This window comes from Athene noctua, chromosome 1, assembly GCF_965140245.1.
Source record: "Athene noctua chromosome 1, bAthNoc1.hap1.1, whole genome shotgun sequence".
Classification (NCBI taxonomy): Eukaryota; Metazoa; Chordata; class Aves; order Strigiformes; family Strigidae; genus Athene; species Athene noctua.
The window spans coordinates 1391331-1398783 of NC_134037.1; positions in this window are offsets into that span (position 1 = coordinate 1391331).

Consider the following 7453-nt stretch of genomic DNA (forward strand, 5'->3'; position numbering starts at 1 on the left):
CGTTGCTGGTCCCCAGGAGCATCAGAGATGAGACAATGGAAATGCTGGAAAAAGTGCATTATCTTGGGGAAAAAAATTAGTCACAGTGACTCTTCCATGTGACAGGTCTGGTGGTTTCTCCTAGAAGCTGTCTGTTTGCTGAAGTTTTGCCTGGTCTCCAGCCCTTGGAGCCAGGTGGGGTGTAAGCGCTGAAATTTTTGTTTCTAGCTCTCAACTTCACGCAAGATTTTGAAAACTCAACCTGAAGGCAAGCTACAGAGGAAGGTCAGTTGTTTTTTGAAAAGGTAGTTAAGAAGGGTGACGAGGAAGCAGGTGAAGATTCAGATGAGTGAGCTGGCCACCTTCCCAGGAGGAGGGTTTTACACAGCCGCAGATTTTTGATGCGGTTTCACTTCTGCTGTGCAAGAGCTCTACAAATCTGAAGCTAAGAGCTTGCACAAACTTGCAGAAATTTCATTTTCTTTCATAATAGACTTCTTTTGTGGTAATGATGCTTCTTCCTACATAGTTGATATTTGAATGACTAGTTTGTCTAAATAACATGCTTTCTGATTTTAGGCTCATTAATTAATTAACACTACATGTATTGAAAGTAGCAGAAAAAGAAGATATTTTTCCCAAGGATAAGGTGTAAGTCAGCACCTCTGTTGCAAATTGTTAGACTTGTTTTTCTTAGAAAAATTTTAGTCTGATTGAATCTGAGAAACTCTGAACTCTTGGAAAATTAAACTGTCATTTTACGACGCTGCATAAGTAAAAGTCCTGTGCAATCTCCAAGCACCTTCTCTCTGCATGCCGTGATGAGTCCCACACCCTTCAGCAGTGACCCTTCATCCCAAGGCTGCTCTGACCTTGACTCCTCGTGATGGGGATCCCCCTGGACCGTGGGGTTGATGCTCCCCCAGGAGTGGAATTGGGGTGTCTGTGCCTCTGACCAGGTTATTGGGGTGCCCCCAGGCCTCAAGCTGCCCAGGGCAGGGTCAGGCTGGCTCTGAGGAAGGATTTCTGTGCAGAAGGGGCTGTTGGGCGTTGGAATGGGCTGCCCAGGGCAGGGGGGAGTCCCCGGGATCCCTGGAGGGGTTGAAGAGTCGGGCTGAGCCAGCGCTGAGGGATCTGGGGGAGTTGGGAACGGTCAGGGGGAGGGTCAGGGTTGGGCTGGGGGAGCTGCAAGGGCTTTTCCAACCCAGATCATTCTGGGATTCTTTTGATTTTTACAGAATAACCCCAATACGGACTCAGAAGAAGTGTCCAATTTACAATTTGCTTGTTGAAAGGCTGGGAAGAAATCCACAGGGCAGAAGGATTAGTTGGTCACCAACCCAGAGAGATTTCTGAAGTCCAAAGTAGATCATGCTCACATCCAGAAACCTACCTGCCTGTTTTATCCTCATTTGTTAATTCTTGTAAACAATGGATTTTTTTTCTAGAATTAATTAATTGCTATTTGTCTATCTTTGAAGGACATTCCTTCATGTCTCCTTTAGCATCCTAAAATAATAAGCTGATTAATTCATTACTGACTTCCTTTCCCATCAGTAGGTGGCATACTCAGAAAATGAAAAAGTTAAAAACCCAGAATCCAGAAGTCACTCATGTTCGCTTCAGCAAGACACCTTAATTATTTGATTAATTAATTCTGAAAGTGGACGGCTGCGCCCGTTAGCCGAGCCTAAGCAGGAAAGCGTCCCGGCGATGGGTCATGTCCAACACAGCAGTGCAAAGCACTGCATTTTCCTTTCCCAAACCACACCACTGGCCCTTGTCTCCCTGGGCATCTCGGTCTGGATCGCAGTGGGACAGTCACCACTTTACCAACACATGCTGCCAGGTCAAGCGGGGTTACAAGCCCACAAGAGGATGCAAATCATCCTTATCAAGGGATAAAGAAAGAGTTGGAAAGAGGAATGTTTGAAAAAGTGCAGGCGGGCGTGAGAAGGCAGTGCCAGGACCTGAAGGTAAGTTGTGCACCCTCTTGTTCCTTGGGGACCTCTCCACAGTCACAGCCGGTGTTTGAGGGCAGAGGACAACATCCCAAAAAAGTCACAGAATCGCAGAGTCATCAAGGTTGGAAAAGACCTTGAAGATCATCTAGTCCAGCCAAAAGATCTGGTGAGCGTGTGTGTGGTAACGTGAAGGGATTTCCTTGCGAGATATTGGCATCAGGAGGCTCTCACGTACACTGTGGGGCCGCCTCTGGCATTGCTTTTGCAGCAGGAGTCACCTCCAGCGGTGCCCAGAAGCATTATTAATGTCACTGATGCGTTATGGCTGCTCGTTAGTGTTGACCCAACTTAGCTCAAGATGCTGATGTGGGTCCGAGCCCAGCACTTGGGGGTCTGCCCACAAACATCTAACTTGACTACCAGTTGTCATCCATAATTGGCAACCGCATCGCTCCTATCCCCAAATTAATAATGATTTGGGGTTTAGAGTAGCAAAAACCTGCTGCCTCTGCACCTGAGGGCTCCTCAGCCCCAGCAGGCAGTAGCAGGGGGTGTGTGGGGGGCCGGTGGGGTGAGGGACTCCAAGCCCAGTGCAGCGCTCGCGCGCTCGCCCGTGCGATGGCTGCAGATGGAGATCAACAGGAAGATGGGGAAGGACTTTTCTGACCCGCTCAACCTCACCTTTTGCCTACGGGACCAACTCAACAGCAAGCTGCCAGGTACGGTCCCGGTGCACCAGCCTGGGGGTGTTTTGTGCAGTGCAGGCAGCCCCAGGCCCCGCACCCCCATGTCGGAGAAGGGCAGCAGGACAAGAAAACTTCCCAGCTGTGGCATTGCTCAGAAGCTGCCCGCTCTCATGCAGGTCCTTTCTCTTGCTGTGCTCCAATTCCCAAACCTTAAACACTAAATCCCCACACCGCGAACTCAGGGAGTACGGTGGATCCCTTAGGAGCAAAGAGAGGTGACAGATTTGCCAGGAACCGGCTGTCTTTACTGGACTCCTCTTTTTTTTTTTTTTCCCCAGACTTGCAGAATGAGTTGTTCTTCATCCACACCATTCATGAGAACCTACATCCAGCCAGAGATGCTTAGAGTTCTGCAGGGATCATCTCAGGTGATTTGGGTTTATTTTCCACATTGTGTTGCTCTCTTTCCTCTGCGGGTTCATAAGCAATCACCTCAGGTGAATTTTCCCCCCTATAAAAGCCTTTCCAAGGTATGTGGTATGCATTTTATGATGCTGCATAAGTCCCGTGCAATCTCCAAGCACCTTCTCTCTGCATGCCGTGATGAGTCCCACACCCTTCAGCAGTGACCCTTCATCCCAAGGCTGCTCTGACCTTGACTCCTCGTGATGGGGATCCCCCTGGACCGTGGGGTTGATGCCCCCCCAGGAGTGGAATTGGGGTGTCTGTGCCTCTGACCAGGTTATTGGGGTGCCCCCAGGCCTCAAGCTGCCCAGGGCAGGGTCAGGCTGGCTCTGAGGAAGGATTTCTGTGCAGAAGGGGCTGTTGGGCGTTGGAATGGGCTGCCCAGGGCAGGGGGGAGTCCCCGGGATCCCTGGAGGGGTTGAAGAGTCGGGCTGAGCCAGCGCTGAGGGATCTGGGGGAGTTGGGAACGGTCAGGGGGAGGGTCAGGGTTGGGCTGGGGGAGCTGCAAGGGCTTTTCCAACCCAGATGGTTCTGGGATTCTGTGATCACACCTCTGTGCTCCTTCATGCTGTGGAGATGCACCTTTCAACTATAACCCACCATGCTTACATGCCAGATGTATCCCGATTTTACCTGCCGTACTTAGATCGATTTTGATACTTTGGATTTTGTTAATAAAATGAAGTTCAGAACAAACTTGCTTATACTAAGTGTGCTCCTGTGAAAGACACGCTTGAATAAAGCCAGCCCCAGAGTGCTGCTTGAGTAGATTTGGATTAGATGTAAGGCAGAAATTCTCCCCTGTGAGGGGGGTGAGGCCCTGGCACAGGCTGCCCAGAGAAGCTGTGGCTGCCCCCTCCCTGGAAGGGCTCAAGGCCAGGTTGGACGGGGCTTTGGGCAACCTGGGCTGGTGGAAGGTGGCCCTGCCCGGGGCAGGGGGTGGCACTGGAGGGGCTTTGAGTTCCCTTCCCACGCAAACCAGTCTGGGATTCGATGATTCTGTGATGATTCTGTCTGTAAAATGATCTGATGAAATGGGTTTAAGGTTTCCAGAACAAAGCAAATCAGAACTTCTGGGGTGTTCAGAGGAGAAATAACACCAGCAGACAACCAGCCTCACTGCAGGGATTTAACAGTGAGGACAACACCTTTATGGTGAAGGAAAAGCTCATGAAAGGTGGAGAAATATCTGGAGGGAGCACCGAGAAAAAGCTAAGTGGGGAGGACAGGAGTGCAAAAGAGAACATGGGAAAGAACTGTGCTTCACTCTTGTGGGAAGGCCCTTGCTCTGTTGTGAGAAGCGTGGACCCATTGCTAATTAACCCGCTGTAGTGTCATAAACAAACATCTGTGTCGAGTTGCTTGTTTGAAATCCCCGGCAACTTCTGTACAAACAAATTAATTAGTGCTAAGACTGGTTATGACCCTTTAGTCACGGGGGGCTGCTGTGCCCAGGTATGACGTGGGGGTCCCAACCAGTGCCCCTGGCCCAGGGTTGCTTTGGAGAGGAGAGAGTTTAGCAGATCAGCCGTGGCTGGTTGGGTGGGCTCTGGCCAAAGACCAGCCCTGGGCAGGTTTAATTTATCCTTAGAGCCATTTCTATGGTGCAATGAGAAAGAAGGTGCTCATGAATGTCTTTTTTGGGCCATGGTTCTTGTGTAGGGTGGGAACAAGTGATGGCTGAGCCCCCAGGAGCATTTTTTGCTCCCCTACATGTTTCCCAGCCTGTCTGAGCTCTCTGAAAGCAGCTCCCAGGGCTGCCCCTGCCTTTGGATCTTGATCAAAAGCAAAGCACCCAAATTGCTGGGGGGGTCCAAGCTTCAGGCACCCCGGGGGTGGACTCGGAGGCAGTGGAGATGCTTGGCCATCAATATTCTAGACCCCAGCTGGGCACATTCATCTCCTGGCTGGTCCACATCAAGGAGCAAGCCTTCTCCTGGCTTTTCATCCCCAAACCTTGCATATGTTTCTGTATATACTGAGCATGACATTATATGATACGGAATATTCCACTGGACAATCTGGGTCTGTTGGTTTGGCTGTGTTCCCTCCCAGCTTCTTGTGCACCTGCACACAGGCAGGACATGGGAAGTTGAAAAGCCCTTGATTTCTTAGCAACAGCTAAAAACATAGTGAATTATCAACATTCTTCTCATGCCAAATGCCATGCTGAATCCAAAACACGGCACTGTTCTAGCTTCTAAGGAGGAAAATAAGCTCTATCCCAGCTGAAACCAGGACAGAAGGCAACCTGTGCCATCCTCTGCTCTGCTTCTGCAAGCATGGGAGGGGACCTTCCACAGGCTTTTGCTGCCCTCCACCCTCTCCATCACACCAGCTCATGCCAAATGATTCTGCTTTCACCACTTGGAGGTTTCTGGAGGATTAAGTTTTCCAATTTTAGCTAGATGCCAGGATCTGGGAAGTGACAGCATCTTTTAAACTGCATTTCCTATGAGGAATTGGCTTTTTAGAGCTTCTCCACTTCGCCTGGGGACAAAGCAAGTGCTCTCCGCGGCGGGAGTGGGGATGGGATGCCTGCATGAAGGTTTCTTCACCCGAATATACTGTTCATTTCAGGGAGCTACCCTTGTGGTAGCGTGTCCATCATGCTGATGCTGCTCTGCTTTCCTTAAATGTCCAACAAAAACCACGGTCAGGAGTGATTTGCCTGGCTAAGGGGACCCCGGGGCTGACCCAAGGTTTGCTGTGGTCTCCCCCCTTGGGCAAAGGCTTTCCTCAGGGATTTTGGAGACCTGAATTCAGGTCTGTGTCAAGGCTGATTAGAGGAAGGCAGCTAGAAAAAGACTTTTGAAGTGGAGGGATTTCGACACACGTATATTTTGGGTGTGAAGAGCTGTTCTGGCCAGCCCTGGCTCCTGGGATGGCCCTTGCAGCTCTGGTGAGAACGGGCAGCAGAGTTTAGGCAGCTGCCTGCCCTGGGGTAAACATCTCCCCCAGGTCAGGTGAGGCACCACCTAGACCTTACCTCCAGGGACTATGAGAGTCACGAGCTGAAATGCTCTGACTTTCATCCCTATACACCTTTAATTCAGGCTTTGGAGACTGATTTCTCCCAGCAGCAGTGAATAAGAGAGCTTGGATTATTTATGATGAGGCTTTGAAACCTTTCACACCTGGTGAGGCTGTAATAATCAGGACATCCTTTCAGTGTGAAATGGTGCAGAAGGTAAAAATGCAGGTGAAATACCCCAAAAGCAACAGAGAATGCTGCAGGAGGAACAAGAGACTCTTAAAAACTGTGGGTGTGAGAAGCCGTGAGTGTGTGCCATCACCAGGACAGGCCAGGGACTTGCCTAAAACGTGGCAAGTTTTGGAGAGGGATCACAGCCCTGCCTGTAGCAGAGGGAGGAGAGGCAAGAGGCTGCAGCAGTGCAGAGCCGTGGCCATTTCTATGGAGAATCTGGTCCCCAGAACCTGATGGAGAGATCTCGGTGCTGCCCGGGGAGCCAGAGCATCCCACACCGGTCCCTCACGTCTGCAGCAACTCACTCTGATTGCTCCCTGATAAAAAAGCCCCTTGGCCTTGGTAGAAATAACGGGACCTTTGCAAATAATATAAACCCAGTTCCAAAGTTCAGCCCTGCTCAGAGGGTCTGGTGGAGGCTTGTTTCTAGAGAGCAAAATAAAACTGGGAATTGCCTACTTGGATCGCTCCGGAGGGGTGCATAAAAGCAGATTTGGCTCTCTGACAGCTTCCTGCCGTAAGGAAAATTAGCTGTCCTTCTTGGCATCCCATGGAAACATCAGAGGAGGGATTATAGCTCGCGGCAAAGTAGAGGGAAGTCCAACAGGGTCTGCTGGGACAGAGGCCAGGAGCGAGTGGGGAGCTGTGTGCCGTCTCCTGCAGAGCTCCCTGGGAGCTTCTCCCACTTTGGAATGGGCTGGCCAGGGTTTGGGGCGGGGAAAGGACGGCAGGGTAAGGCTGTCAGAGAGCAGAGCCCATGCTGCAGATATCGCTCCTTTGGGAGCTGTTGGTGATGGAATTACTGCGTCTAGCAAGGAGGAAACTCTGCCAGTGTTCGCATTTGGAGCGGAAAGGAGAAAGTGATCGCTTTCCTCGCTCTTCCCTCGGGTTGACCCAGACAGCCCAAGGCTCAGCGTTGCCCACCAGAGCCCGGCGGGGCTCAGTGCGCAAAGGCGCTGAAGAGCCCATTGGGGATGGGGTCGGAGGCAGACTTGGAGGCGGAGTGCAAGGAGAAATTATAGAATTATTGAATCACAGACCGGTGTGGGTTGGAAGGGACCTTAAATATCATCTATTCCCACCCCCTGCCCCGGGCAGGGCCACCTTCCACCAGCCCAGGTTGCCCAAAGCCCCGTCCAACCTGGCCTTGA